The 13,833-nt window shown below is 43.2% G+C and overlaps 1 protein-coding gene across 1 annotated transcript in view; it reads left to right on the forward strand.

Moving 5' to 3' along the window:
- PUDP (pseudouridine 5'-phosphatase) overlaps positions 1 to 13,833 on the forward strand; it is a 148,713-nt gene that overhangs the window by 18,133 nt on the left and 116,747 nt on the right. The gene's annotated exons all lie outside the window — the stretch shown is intronic.

Consider the following 13,833-nt stretch of genomic DNA (forward strand, 5'->3'; position numbering starts at 1 on the left):
TGAATTCAGCACATCAAAATACATAATAAATAGCACATTTTATCTGTGAAGCAGACGACTTCTCAAAAATTGTAGACCAGTGTAATACAAGAATTACGGGTCACCAAATGAAATTAATAGGCAGCAGGTTTAAAACAAATACAAGGAAGTTCTTCATGCAGCACACAGTCAATTTGTGGAACTCCTTACCTGAGGAAGTTGTGAAGGCTAGGACTATAACAGCATTTAAAAGAGAACTGGATAAATTCATGGTGGTTAAGTCCATTAATGGCTATTAGCCACGATGGATAAGGAGTGATGTCCCTAGCCTCTGTTTGTCAGAGGATGGAGATGGATGGCAGGAGAGAGATCAATTGATCATTGCCTGTTAGGTTCACTCCCTCTGGGGCACCTGGCATTGGCCACTGTCGGTAGACCGGATACTGGGCTAGATGGACCTTTGGTCTGACCCGGTATGGCCGTTCTTATGTTCTTTACTCTATGTATTTTTAAATAAAGTTTGGAGTTTTTCTAGATCCACAGCGTAAGCACTCAGTCCTGCAAAGAATTACTGACGGGTTTAACTTTAAATATGTGTGTAAGTGTGTGTAGGATTAGGGCCTAATATATTATAAACTACATCTATATATTTACATATTTTATAAAATCTGTGCTCCTATAATTTGCTCATTAATGTATCAATATGCAATAAGCCTAATTACTGCAGTTACTTACATTTGGAAGTCTTTGAGTTTATCCATATGGTACATTAGTCTGCTCCAGAGAGGTGTAAATTCTAGTATGCGCTAACTAACTGGCCCATGCAGTTCCGGCTGGTGTGCACCTAAAGTTCCCTAGTGCATGTTAATGTAATACTGTTTGAAACAAGACTATGGCAACATACATTAGGGAACGTTTAGTGCATCTAGGAGGGTCCACATGGGCCAGTTAGTGTGCAACATGCTATCGCATACTAGAATTTACACCAGGGATTGGCAACGTTTGGCACGTTGCCTGCCAGGGTAAGCCCCCTAGCGGGCCGGACCAGTTTGTTTACTTGCTGCATCTGCAGGTTCGGCCAATTGCGGCTCCCACTGGCCGTGGTTCGCCGCTCCATGCCAATGGGGGCTGCGGGAAGCGGCTTGGGATGAGGGATGTGCTGGCCGCGGCTTCCCTCAACCCCCATTGGCCTGGAGCAGTGAACTGCGGCCAGTGGGAGCCGCGATCGGCTGAACCTGCAGATGTGGCAGGTAAACAAACCGGCTCGGCCCACCTGGGGCTTACCCTGGCGGGCCGCATGCCAAACGTTGCCGATTCCTGATTTACACTTTTTGGTGCAGGTCAATGAACTATGTAAACAAGCCATTTGTAGCTATTTAGTTTTATATAGTGCCCATCACCATGACTTAGAGCGGTAAAAGGTTTTAAATGGAAGATTATGTTCTGTACAAACTGTGAGGGTATGACACCATTCCTTCACTCAGAAAGCAATTTAACAAACCAATCCAGGCAAGACATTTCTTAGCATTATACTTAAATCTGAACAAAATCTATTTTAATGTAAAGTAAAGCATAAGGAAAGTACTGATATTTAATAGTAGAATTTTAGAGGGGTGATTGGAGGGGGATTGACACTTTTAGAAATAATGAAGCACGCACTTTTGTCCTAAACTTCTATACCTGGCTGTGTCCCTTTAAGAAAGGAGTATGTGTGATAGATGACCTGTCTGTATAAGCTGAGTCAGTGTAAATCTGCAGATCTCTGGAAGAACAGCTGGAAGGGAGGAATTATTGTTGTTTCTGGAGCACAGAAGGGATTAACTGATTCATGCAATTGGGATTATTATTCGATTCATGTGGATTTTTCATATTTGCTTTCTTGACAGCATTATCAACACTAATACAAGATAAAGAGTTAATGCTTACCCTTCTGTATCTGTTACTTCATGCACAAGTAGCATGGGAGGTTGTTGTATTAAAAGACTTTGATGGGAGTTCTGTAGTAGAACTCGCTTATGTTCACACTCCTTTGTTTTATAATGTTAATGAGACATTAAAAGACTTTCTTATTTCTTCTGTAGGATAGCATATAGCAATGGTCTCCAAAGTGGGGTGCGCACTCCCCAGGGGGTGCGCAAGAGGATCCTTCAGGGTGCGCGGCAGGAGGAGCAGCGGCGTAGCAATGCCGCCTTTTCCCCTCCCTTCGGCAGTTCGGCTGGGACTCTGAGCGGCTTTTTTTTTTTTTTTGATTCGATAGTTCGGCCGGGAGCAGGGGGTGCATGCTCAAAAATTTTTTACTGATGGGGTGCACGAGCAAAAAAGTTTGGAGATCACTGGCATATAGCACCAGTTCAAATAACAATCAATCCTCTGTAAATTGTTCTCTGTTATGGCTTGGATTCATGAATCAATCTTCTGAGGCTATAAAATAGCAAGCTTCTAAAACTTTTCCCTGTCCAACGTTGCTGAACACGTACAGCTCCTGTTGATTTCAATGGGATATGTGGGTGCTCAGCACTTTAAAAAATCAGGCCTCGTTTATTCATGTCTAAGTATGGATTTTGGGAACCCCGCTGTAGGCGAAGAGGTTTGAAAATGTTGGTCTGTGTTTACAACTGCATATGCTGTGTGTGTATATAATTTTCAAATTATTTTGCTTTGGACGTAAATAATCAGAAGATGCAGTAAATAAAAAGGTCATGGGTAGATTAGAATCTCATTAAGAGAGAAAAAAATGTGGAATTTTGCATTATAATACACCCCCTCCTGCTCTAATTTTCTATTTACTTTTAATAAAAAATGATGCAATACACTGATTAGAAACATTTGAATTTATTGTTGTGTGTACTGGCAAAGGACAGGCAATTACAAATGCTTACAATTACAGAAACAATCACAGTGAGACACCCTCATACGCTAGTCATTTACAGCAGAGTGGCTTGTGATAAAGAACTTGGGTGAAATCCTGGCCCCATTGAAGTCAATGGAAGTTCTGTCGCTGACTTTAGCAGGCCAGGATTTTATCCCTAGGGCCCAGTTCTGCCATCCATATATTGAGTAGCAGTTACTCATGCAGGTAGTCCCATTGTGGATAAAGGCTCTGTAATCAGACTGTTAGGCTGGGCTTTCAAAGGTACCTATGGACTTGTCTACATGAGGAAATTTACCAGTATAATTATACTGCTATAGTTTTACCAGTATAACTCTCTGTTTGGAAACTGTTATTCCAGAATAATGGAACTTTTGTTTCTAATTCACTTGGGTGCTTTTCTAGTCTCAGCCTGGGTGCTTGTTTGTTAGCAATGGATTTTTCAACCCCAATTTAATTATTTAGGTTGCCCTTATAGTTAACTTCTTATAGAAAACGAAATACAATTTTCAGAGGAGTAGCCGTGCTAGCCTGTATCAGCAAAAACAACGAGGAGTCCTTGTGGCACCTTAGAGACTAATAAATTCATTTGGGCATGAGCTTTCATGGGCTATAACCCACTTCATCAGATGCATGGAGTCTTTATTCAGGCCCAACAAAAAAAAACTTAAAAAACAGACTTCAGTGAGAAACTGCAGAACTGGAATTAATTTGCAAACTTGACACCATCAAATTAGGCCTGAATAAAGACTGAGAGTGTCTGGGTCACTACAAAAAGTAATTTTCCCTCTATTGATACTCACCCCTTCTTGTCAACTGTTGGGAATGGGCCACATCTACCCTGATTGAATTGGCCTCGTTAGCACTGACCCCTCACTTGGTAAAGCAACTCCCATCTTTTCATGTGCTGTTTATTCATATCTGCCTACTGTATTTTTCACTCCATGAATCTGATGAAGTGGGTTATAGCCCACAAAAGCTTATGCCCAAATAAATGTGTTAGTCTCTAAGGTGTCACAAGGACTTCTCGTTGTTTTTGTAAATACAATTTTAATATTCTATTGTTATGATGTAAAATACTGAAAATTGAAATAACGGTGCTCTCTATTACTGTAAAATGTATTTTTATAAGGGATTCTACTGTTGCTTATTATTGCAAGATTTATTGTATTTACTTACTAGTTTTTTGTTTGTTTGTTTTTAATGGTAATTTTGATACAAAGTGTGAAATCATGGCTCCACTGAAATTCAACTCCTGATCATTTCTCCCTGAGCATCAGTAACATAATAAACCCTGTCACCATGTCTCAGTTGATCACAGCTGAGAATACCAGATTCAGGACAAACTGCTGAGAAATAGGGCAGACTCACCCCAAACTGGTGGTTATTCCATCATGAGATATAACAAGCCAATAACAAAAGTAAACTTCTGTCTTACCACATTGGTTATCAAGAAGTCAAAAATGCATTCTCCTTAGGCATTCCAGCCCTTATTTCACCACCCAGACACTAGCCTTTCTGATGAGTGGTTATTGAAAACCAATTTCATCAAAGGGTTCTTTGATCCCAAGAGATCAGCCACATAGCCAGGTCAATGTATAATTCAGATCTTACCCTATAATCATGCTTTTGCCAATCCTTTAGTAACTACAATTTAAAGGTTTATTTATAAGAGAAAAGAAGAAGAGAGTTTAAATGGTTAATAGATCATATATAGGGCCCTACCAAATTCACAGTCCATTTTGGTCAATTTCAAGGTCATAGGATTTTAAAAATAGTAAATTTCATGATTTCAGATATTTAAATCTGCAGTGTTACGGTGTTGTAACTGTAGGGTTCCTGAACCAAAAGGCAGTTGCATGTGTGTATGGGGAGGGGGGGAAGGAGGGTTGCGCTATTGCCACCCTTACTTCTGGGTTGCTGCTGGAGGTGGTGCTGGCTTCAGAGCTGAGCAGCCGGAGAATGGCAACTGCTGGCCAGGACTCCAACCCTGAAGGCAGCACTGCTGCCAGCAGAAGTGCAGAAGTAACAATGGCATGGTATGGTATTGCCACCTTAACTTCTGTGCTGCTGCCTTCAGAGCTGGGTCCTCAGCCAGCAATTGTGACTCTCCAGCCACCCAACTCTGAAGGCAGCAGTGAAGAAGTATTGCCACCCTTACTTCTGCGCTGTTGCTGGTGAGGTGCTGCCTTCAGAGCTGGGCACCTGGCTCTCCAGCCACTCAGCTCTAAAGAACATAAGAACGGCCATACTGGGTCAGACCAAAGATCCGTCAAGCCCAGTATCCTGTCTTCCGACAGTGGTCAATGCCAGGTACTTCAGAGGGAAAGAACTGAACAGGTAATCACCTGTTGCCCATGCCCAGCTTCTGGCAACAGAGACTAGGGACACCAACCCTGCCCATCCTGGCTAATAGCCATTGATGAACCTATCCTCCATGAACTTTTCTAATTCTTTTAAAAACACTGTTATAGTCTCGACCTTCACAGCATCCTCTGGCAAAGAGTTCCACAGGCTGACTGTGCGTTGTGTGAAGGCAGTGCAGAAGTAAGGGTGGCAATACCGCAACCCCCCTACAATAACTTTGCTACTCCCTCACAACCCCCTTTTGAGTTGGTACGTCCAGTTTGAAAAATGCTAGTCTCTCCCATGAAATCTGTATAGTATAGGGTAAAATTAGACAAAACACCATATTTCATGGAGGATTTCAGATTTCACGGTTCATGACACATTTTTCATGGATGTGAATTTGGTAGAGCCCTAATCATATACATACAACCATTGCAGAGTTCTTCTATCAGGTTTGTAGCAGTGATGGAATAAACTGCTGGCTTGTAAAGTCTCTGGTAACTTCCAAAAGGTTGGTAGAGAACCCTGCAAATCCACGGATATCTGGATCAGATGCAGATACAAATTTTTGTATCTATAGCCCTGCAAATCTGTGGATATCTGCTTTATATCCGCGGACCATTTTTGTAGATTGTGGATCGGATGCAGATACAAATTTTGTATCTGCACAGGGCTCTGAAGATTGGAAGGCCCTCAGACAGATTAGAATGCTCCTTTAGTTGTAAATCCATAGTCCAGAGTATTAGAGCAGGAAAGAGGCATCATGGAGATTATTTTATACTCTCTGCCATGTGCTTGGAATTTTAATGTCCCAAAACAAAGCTCACAGCATAGTTTGTGAAAAATTACTGGCACAAGATGGAGTCCAGGGTCACAAGAGCAAGTAACATGCACTTACATGCCTTGCTTGACTCACAGTGGCAGCCATTACCCATATTCTGGCTGGGGCATCCAGAAGAAGGCTCACCAGGCTGGACAAGCTTCTTCTATGGCCCATTGTTAGAGTGAAGTGTCCTTTAATGGGCCATTAAACTTGAATAGTCTATTCACAATGAGCTGGCCAGACTGGATGCAAATTATCTTGATATAGATACATAGCAAATATGCATAACTTCAGATACAATGATGATACATGGATACATGGATTTAAACAGGATACTTAGCAAACCATAACTTTTCCATCAACACCTTACATGACATGCTTTGTACAAGATTTGTTGCAATTGTCAATGGCAATACTAATGATATACGTGGTTATATTTCAATCATATAGCATCACACCATCTTCCTTCATTTTCTATCTCTCTCCCACTGTCTGTTTCAGTCTGATGTGTGCAGCTACTGCTAATTTACACTGCTGTTGAGATCGAAATTAGGCCTTATATCTTTTGTCTTTTCTACAGGAGGGTCTTTGTTCCTCTCCACAGTATGGCTTATGTACTTGTGACTCAGATACGGATTTTTTTTTTCTTTGTTGGTGTTTGTCCAATCATCCTTTGTTTTTAATAATCAACTAGTTAAACTCTGCCAATGCAGGATTTTTCCTTATTATGTAAATGTTTACTAATGTTTAGTTCATTCTACTTCTGTGTAGTCCAAACTACAAGGTTTCCACCACTGTCCTTGCAAAATTTAACTACAATCTAATTGATAATTTTCTTTTTCTTATTCTTAGTTCCTTGTACTTGTAGCTATGCCCTCTTCTATTGTAATAAATAAATTCCTTCCTTCCTTGCTTGTTGACTTCTGTCATGTGCTTCTTCTCCCATGGTCAGATTACCACATTTACTTCTTTCTCAGGCAAGCTATACATTTTTAACTTATTTATTCTTTCCGTGTCTTTCTTGTTCCCTGTCTTTGTTGATCTTACTTGAATTTCCTCCAGTTTCTCAATATCACATTAGTAATGAAATGCTCAAGACTAAAAAAACCTGTTCCTGAAGTAATCATATTCATGTGGACAGAGGACTGTTATCGCCCTCTCTCACAGTGCCTCTGTATATACAGGCAAAATTATCCTTGTCTCCTTTGCTGCCCTTTCTCATTGCAAATTTCTATCTGTTTTGCTGTCTGCTACGTAAGTCCCTTTATGTATTATTACTCTGCCTCACCAGTGTTTGCAGCTCCTCCCAGTTTAGTGAATGTATTAAAATGCTGTTTATGCTCTCCCTTAGTTTATTATTGAAGACATTAAACAGGCACTAGACAACTTACTCTCCCTCCAAACTTGATACTTTCCCATATATTAGCAAAAATGAGGAGTCCTTATGGCACCTTAGAGACTAACAAATTTATGTTAGACTCCTCATTGTTTTTGCTGATACAGACTAACATGGCTACCACTCTGATACCTTTCCTATATATTGTAACTCATTGTTTACAATCCTTCAATCATTTTTGAGTGCATATGTCCATGTTCATCTTTAAGCAGATTTGGATTCTTGTTTAGTGAAATTTCATGTAACACTGTCTGAAATATTTTATTAAAACCCAAAGACATCTACCACTTCATCCGTTCTTTTTTTTAGTTATAGGCAACCGAGTTTCTCTGGCAAGATCAGTTGTATCTAAACATTTGGTGCTGCTTCTATCTACCCATCTGATGCAACATCAATTGATCTCCAATAATAGAGTAGAAAGGAGAAGATTAACATCTTCTGCATCATTGTTGTCTTCGTTTCTTTTACCACATCTCTAAAGAGACTCTTGAGCTCTCTTTTTTATTTTTTTAATTTGGACTAAAATTATTCAACATTCTTTAGGATTCCGTATCCTGCTATTGCCATCATTTGTCCTGGCACCTGGGAAGGTAACATAGGATCTTGTTTTGTTTATGACACAGATCTTAATCTAGTTTCCTCATTATGGAGTAGTTAGTCTGGAATATGGAATCTTTATTTCAGGTGGCTCCCTATCAATAATTGAACAATGGTTAGCAGTAATATTGCTGACCTTCTCTGGGCTTCTCTTTTATTCCTTTCTACCTCTGATTTAGTGAGGGCAGCCTACTTGTTGTGGATATCAAGATTAACTCGCTCTGCACACATTTCCCTTCTATTCTTCTACAGCTTCTAGTATTCTTTCAGTGTCTCATATTTATATAGAGGGCTCTACCAAATTCACAGTCATGAAAACACGTCGCGGACCATGAAATCTGGTCTCGCACATGAAATCTGGTCTTTTGTGTACTATACTATACAGATTTCATGGGAGAGACCAGCATTTCTCAAACTGGGGGTCCTGACTCAAAAGAGGGCAGGGGAGAGGCAGTTGCAAGTTTATTGTAGGGGGGTTGTTGTGGTATTCCAACCCTTATTTCTGCACTGCCTTCAGAGCTGGGTGGCCAGACAGCAGCATCTGCTAGCCAGGCACCCAGCTCTGAAGACAGCGTCCCACCAGCAGCAGTACAGAAGTAAGGGATAGCTCAGTGGTTTGAGCATTAGCCTGCTAAACCCAGGATTGTGAGTTCAATCCTTGAGGGGGCCACTTAGGGATCTGGGGCAAAATCAGTACTTGGTCCTGCTAGTGAAGGCAGGGGGGTGGACTCGATGACCTTTCAAGGTCCCTTCCAGTTCTAGGAGATAGGATATCTCCATGTATTTATTTTATTTACTTCTGTGCTGCTGCCTTCAGAGCTGGATGGCCAGAGAGTGGTGGCTGCTGGCCAAGGGCCCAGCGCTGAAGGCAACAGAACAGAAGTGGCAATACCATACCATGCCATCCATACTTCTGTGCTGCTGTTGGAGGCAGTGCTGCTTTCAGAGCTGGGCTCCCAGCCAGCAGTCGCCACTCTCGGGCCACACAGCTAATATAAAAAATGTATGGAGATATACCTGTCTCATAGAGCTGGAAGGGACCCTGACAGGTCATTGAGTCCAGCCCCCTGCCTTCACTAGCAGGACCAAGTACTGATTTTGCCCCAGATCCCTAAAGCAGCAGCAGTGCAGAAATAAGGGTGGTAATACTGTGATCCCCCTACAATAGCATTACAAACCCCTCTCCCCCACCCGCACACAAACAACTCCCTTTTGGATCAGAACCCCTACAATTACAACACCTTGAAATTTCAGATTTAAATAATTGAAATAATGAAATTTATTATTTTTAAAAAGTCCTATGACTGTGAAATTGACCAAATTGAACTGTGAATTTGATAGGGCCCTATTTACAGAGTACCCCTCACCATAGTACCTTGGTACTAAGACTGGCAAAAAGTTACATCTAAGTGAACCCTGCTCTTGTGAAAGCTTGGTTCAACTGATAAATATAATTTATTTCTTTGATTTCCTTCTTCCCTTGTCTGCCCCAGTTTTTGCTAGGGCAGGAGATATCTGTGAAAAGGTCATCTGATAGGAAGTCTTTCTAGGGCCTTCCATTGAGAGAGGTCTAACTCCAGCTCTTGAAAGTTTCTCCATGGGCACCAGTAAAAATTCATCTTCCTTAATTTTCCACCTATCCCCCATCTGTTGTTTAAACTTACTATATTCTTTGGGGGTAAGGTTCCTGTGAAGTTGGATGTACCTGTATGAGTTCAGCTTCCTTTATTTGTTTCAATGATTTCAATTGCTGTCTAAGCTCTCCCTCCATATTTCCCCCTAAGAATTGAAATAATTGTTTATTTAATACATAGTTATTTTTTTATGATCTTCATTTATAAATGAGGACATTGCGCCTGTTCCATACTTGACTGCCTTCCTTGCATCCTTCATTGTGCCATTCTTTATAGCAGCTGTTGGTTTTTACTTCAGAATGTCTGATCACTGATTAAAACCTGTGAATGACAAATCCTTCTGCTACCCTAGGTACTCAGCTCTGCAGCTGTCCTTACCGCTAGGCAATGCTTTCTGGATGTTTTCTATTTGAAATTGTATTTCCCTTCTTTGTTACTTGTTGCACAAGAATGAATCCATTTAACACCTAACTCCCATTGAGATAAACTTTTTTCATTTTCATATAATCATAGAATATCAGGGTTGGAAGGGACCTCAGGAGGTCATCTAGTCCAACCCCCTGCTCAAAGCAGGACCAATCCCCAACTAAATCATCCCAGCCAGGGCTTTGTCAAGCCTGACTTTAAAAACCTCTAAGGAAGGAGATTCCACTACCTGCCTAGGTAACCCATTCCAGTGCTTCACCACCCTCCTAGTGAAAAAGTTTTTCCTAATATCCAACCTAAACCTCCCCCACTGCAACTTGAGACCATTACTCCTTGTTCTGTCATCAGGTACCACTAAGAACAGTCTAGATCCATCCTCTTTGGAACCCCCTTTCCAGGTAGTTGAAAGCAGCTATCAAATCCCCCCCTCATTCCTCTCTTCTGCAGACTAAACAATCCCAGTTCCGTCAGCTTCTCCTCTTAAGTCATGTGCTCTATCCCCTAATCATTTTTGTTGCCCTCCGCTGGACTCTTTCCAATTTTTCCACATCCTTCTTGTAGTGTGGGGCCCAAAACTGGACACAGTACTCCAGAGGAGGCCTCACCAATGTCGAATACAGGGGAACGATCACGTCCCTCGATCTACTGGCAATGCCCCTACTTATACAGCCCAAAATGCCGTTAGCCTTCTTGGCAACAAGAGCACACTGTTGACTCATATCCAGCTTCTCATCCACTGTAACCCCTGGGTCCTTTTCTGGAGAACTGCTTCCTAGCCATTAGGTCCCTAGTCTGTAACATTGCATGGGATTCTTCCGTCCTAAGTGCAGGACTCTGCACTTGTCCTTGTTGAACCTCATCAGATTTCTTTTGGCTGAATCCTCTAATTTGTCTAGGTCCCTCTGTATCCTATCCCTACCCTCCAGCGTATCTACCACTCCTCCCAGTTTAGTGTCATCTGCTGAGGGTGCAGTCCACGCTATCCTCCAGATCATTAATGATTTTGTATTTCTTGACTCTTGTTCCATTGCTGACTGGTCTTTAAGAGAAGTCTCTGGAAGGGTTTGGGTTGAGTATAGAAGTAGTAATGCTGATTCAGAAGTATTTCTAATTGAGAGAGGACTTCAGTAATAGTTGGAAGAGAATGGAGCCAAAGAGAGAGTTTGTTTAGGGGAAAGATGTCTGCAGTGTATCAGACAGATAGAAATGAAGGAAGTCAGTGTTAAGCATGGAGCATCAGTCTGATCATATGTCAACGAGCTCCTACATGTAAATAGTTTGAGGTGGTGGTAAAGATCTTTTATTATGGCAAGTAAAATGATATTTCATTGACTTTGGAATTGTTTTGCTGTGTAATATGTACATTTGATATCATGGGTATGCTTCAAGACAAGAGATTAGACCCCTGTGTGCACAAATAGACAACTGTCTAAGATGATGCATCACTGACTTTCCATTACAGGCCCATTGTTACAAGGAATAGTAACATTAGAAAAATAGTGGATCTTTTTATGCTGAGCATCATCATTTACAGCATTATTTTTTTTTCCTGTTGCTAACAGATCAGTCTTTGCTTTAGGTCTTGGAGCTCAGGGAAGAGGCAGCAGTAAAGAGCAGATCGCAGCATGCTAAATTTCAACTCTTTAAAAATTAAAAACAACATTTTATGACAAACATATCTCAGGAAAATTAAAATATTTTGGTTCACTAAGGTATTGTAAAATATCTAATCATGGCCTCATTGCACAACTTACATTGTTATTATTGCCATAGATCATATATTTATTATATTTATCCTTTTTTCCTTTAAACTATTTAATTTTCCATTAGTGAGGAAATGAGGAAGAATGAGGAACAATGGGAAGTGCCACTATTGTTCTAGTAGATTTACTTTTTTCCTTCCTATAATTTTTAATTTTTATGCAACACTAAATTATAAAATTTAATTTGGTAAAATGTTTAACTTATACATAATACTGTAAGGTCATTGATTTTACAGTTTATTACGGCTGGGTTTTTTTTAAAGTTAAAAATTAGAATGGACTTTTCCCCCTTACATCCCATGCCAGTTGTTCCCAAGGATGAAATTGAGAAAGTGTCACTGAAAATTTGATGGAGAAAAAATAAATAAAATTTGAGATGCTTCAGAGGCAGTGGGGTAGCTAAAAAAGTTTCTCTTCTTCTTCGAGTGCTTGCTCATATCCATTCCATTAGGTGTGTGCGCGCCGCGTGCACGATCGTCGGAAGATTTTCTACCCTAGCAACACCGGCGGGTCGGCTGTGGAGCCCCCTAGAGTGGCGCCTTCATGGCGCTGAATATATACCCCAGCCGACCCGGCGCCCCCTCAGTTCCTTCTTACCGCCCCTGACGGTCGTTGGAACTGTGGAGCGCTGCTTAGCTGTTCTCCACTCTCCCTAGCTTAGTTAGTCATTCGCAGTTATAGTTATAGTTGTAGTTCTAGTGTTTATAGTTAAATAGTTAAATAGTTTAAAGTTGTTTTAGTTGTTATTGTAGTTCAGGGGATTAGGGGGGTCGTCTCCCCCTTTCTCCCCCGGCCGCGGGGCCGGGCTCATGCCCAACGCTCCCGGCTTCAAGCAGTGCACCTCCTGCGCTAAGCCTATGCCCACGAGCGACCCGCACGACTCCTGTCTGAAGTGCCTGGGAGAGTCCCATCAAACAGATAAGTGCAAGATCTGTAAGGCCTTCAGACCAAGGACCAAGAAGGAGCGGGACTTTCGGCTCCGGCAACTCCTGATGGAAGCGGCACTTAGTCCGGACGCTCCATCTACAAGTCAGGCCCCGGCACCTAGCGCCTCGGTGCGCAGTGCCCCGGCGGCACCGGCTATGACGACCACGCGAGTGGCGTCGGATAAGCCTCCCCGGCACCGGACCTCGTCGGCACCGCAAGTACAGCAAGTGCCTCGGCGCCGGTCATTATCCCCGGGGCATAAAAAAGCCCATAAGACGGGGACCTCCGTGCCGAAGACGCCGGCTCCCCCAGTGCCGGGGGTAGAGCCGCGTCCGCCGGTGGAGCATCGGAAACAGGTGCCTCCAGCACCGTCGACTCCGGCGCCGAGGCCGTTGAGTCCGGTGCAGATAGCGTCTCCACCGAGGCCGGCGGTGATACAGTGCCTCCCGTCGACTCCAGAGACCTTCGCGGCGGCGAGAGACTTAATAGCTCTCACGGAGCCGGCACCGCCCCAACCACCGGCACCGACGGCACCGTTGACTCGCCCGGTCCAGTCGAGGGGGAAACCTGCCTTGATGCGCCCTCCATCGCAAGGGCTGGAACCTCGGCACCGATCCAGGTCCCGAAGCAGGTCCCCACGCCGCTCGCAGTCCCGGCACCGAATATCGCCTCGGCACCGGTCGTACTCGCGGCCAAGATCATCTTCGCGGCACCGCTCTACGTCTCGGCACCGCTATGATCGTCGGCACCGATCAACGTCGAGACGTAGTTCTCGGCACCGCTACGGTCGACGCTCGACGTCGAGAGGCCACTCCCGGCACCGGGCATACTCCAGGTCCTCGTCGAGGTCCAGATCCGACTCCCGGCACCGACGAGGTCATCGGCACCGGTCGCGGTCCCGGCACCGATCGCCGGCACCGCGTAGAGATAGATCATCTCCGGACCGACACCGTGCGGCACCGCAGCCCACGGGAATCGTCTCGACACTCTCGGCACCGCCGTGGCCATCGAGATCGGTGTCCCGCTCCTCGGAGGACCTCTCGAGATCGGCATACCCTCCTCAGGGGCAA

The sequence above is a fragment of the Chrysemys picta genome, chromosome 1 (assembly GCF_011386835.1).
Source record: "Chrysemys picta bellii isolate R12L10 chromosome 1, ASM1138683v2, whole genome shotgun sequence".
NCBI classification, from domain to species: domain Eukaryota; kingdom Metazoa; phylum Chordata; order Testudines; family Emydidae; genus Chrysemys; species Chrysemys picta.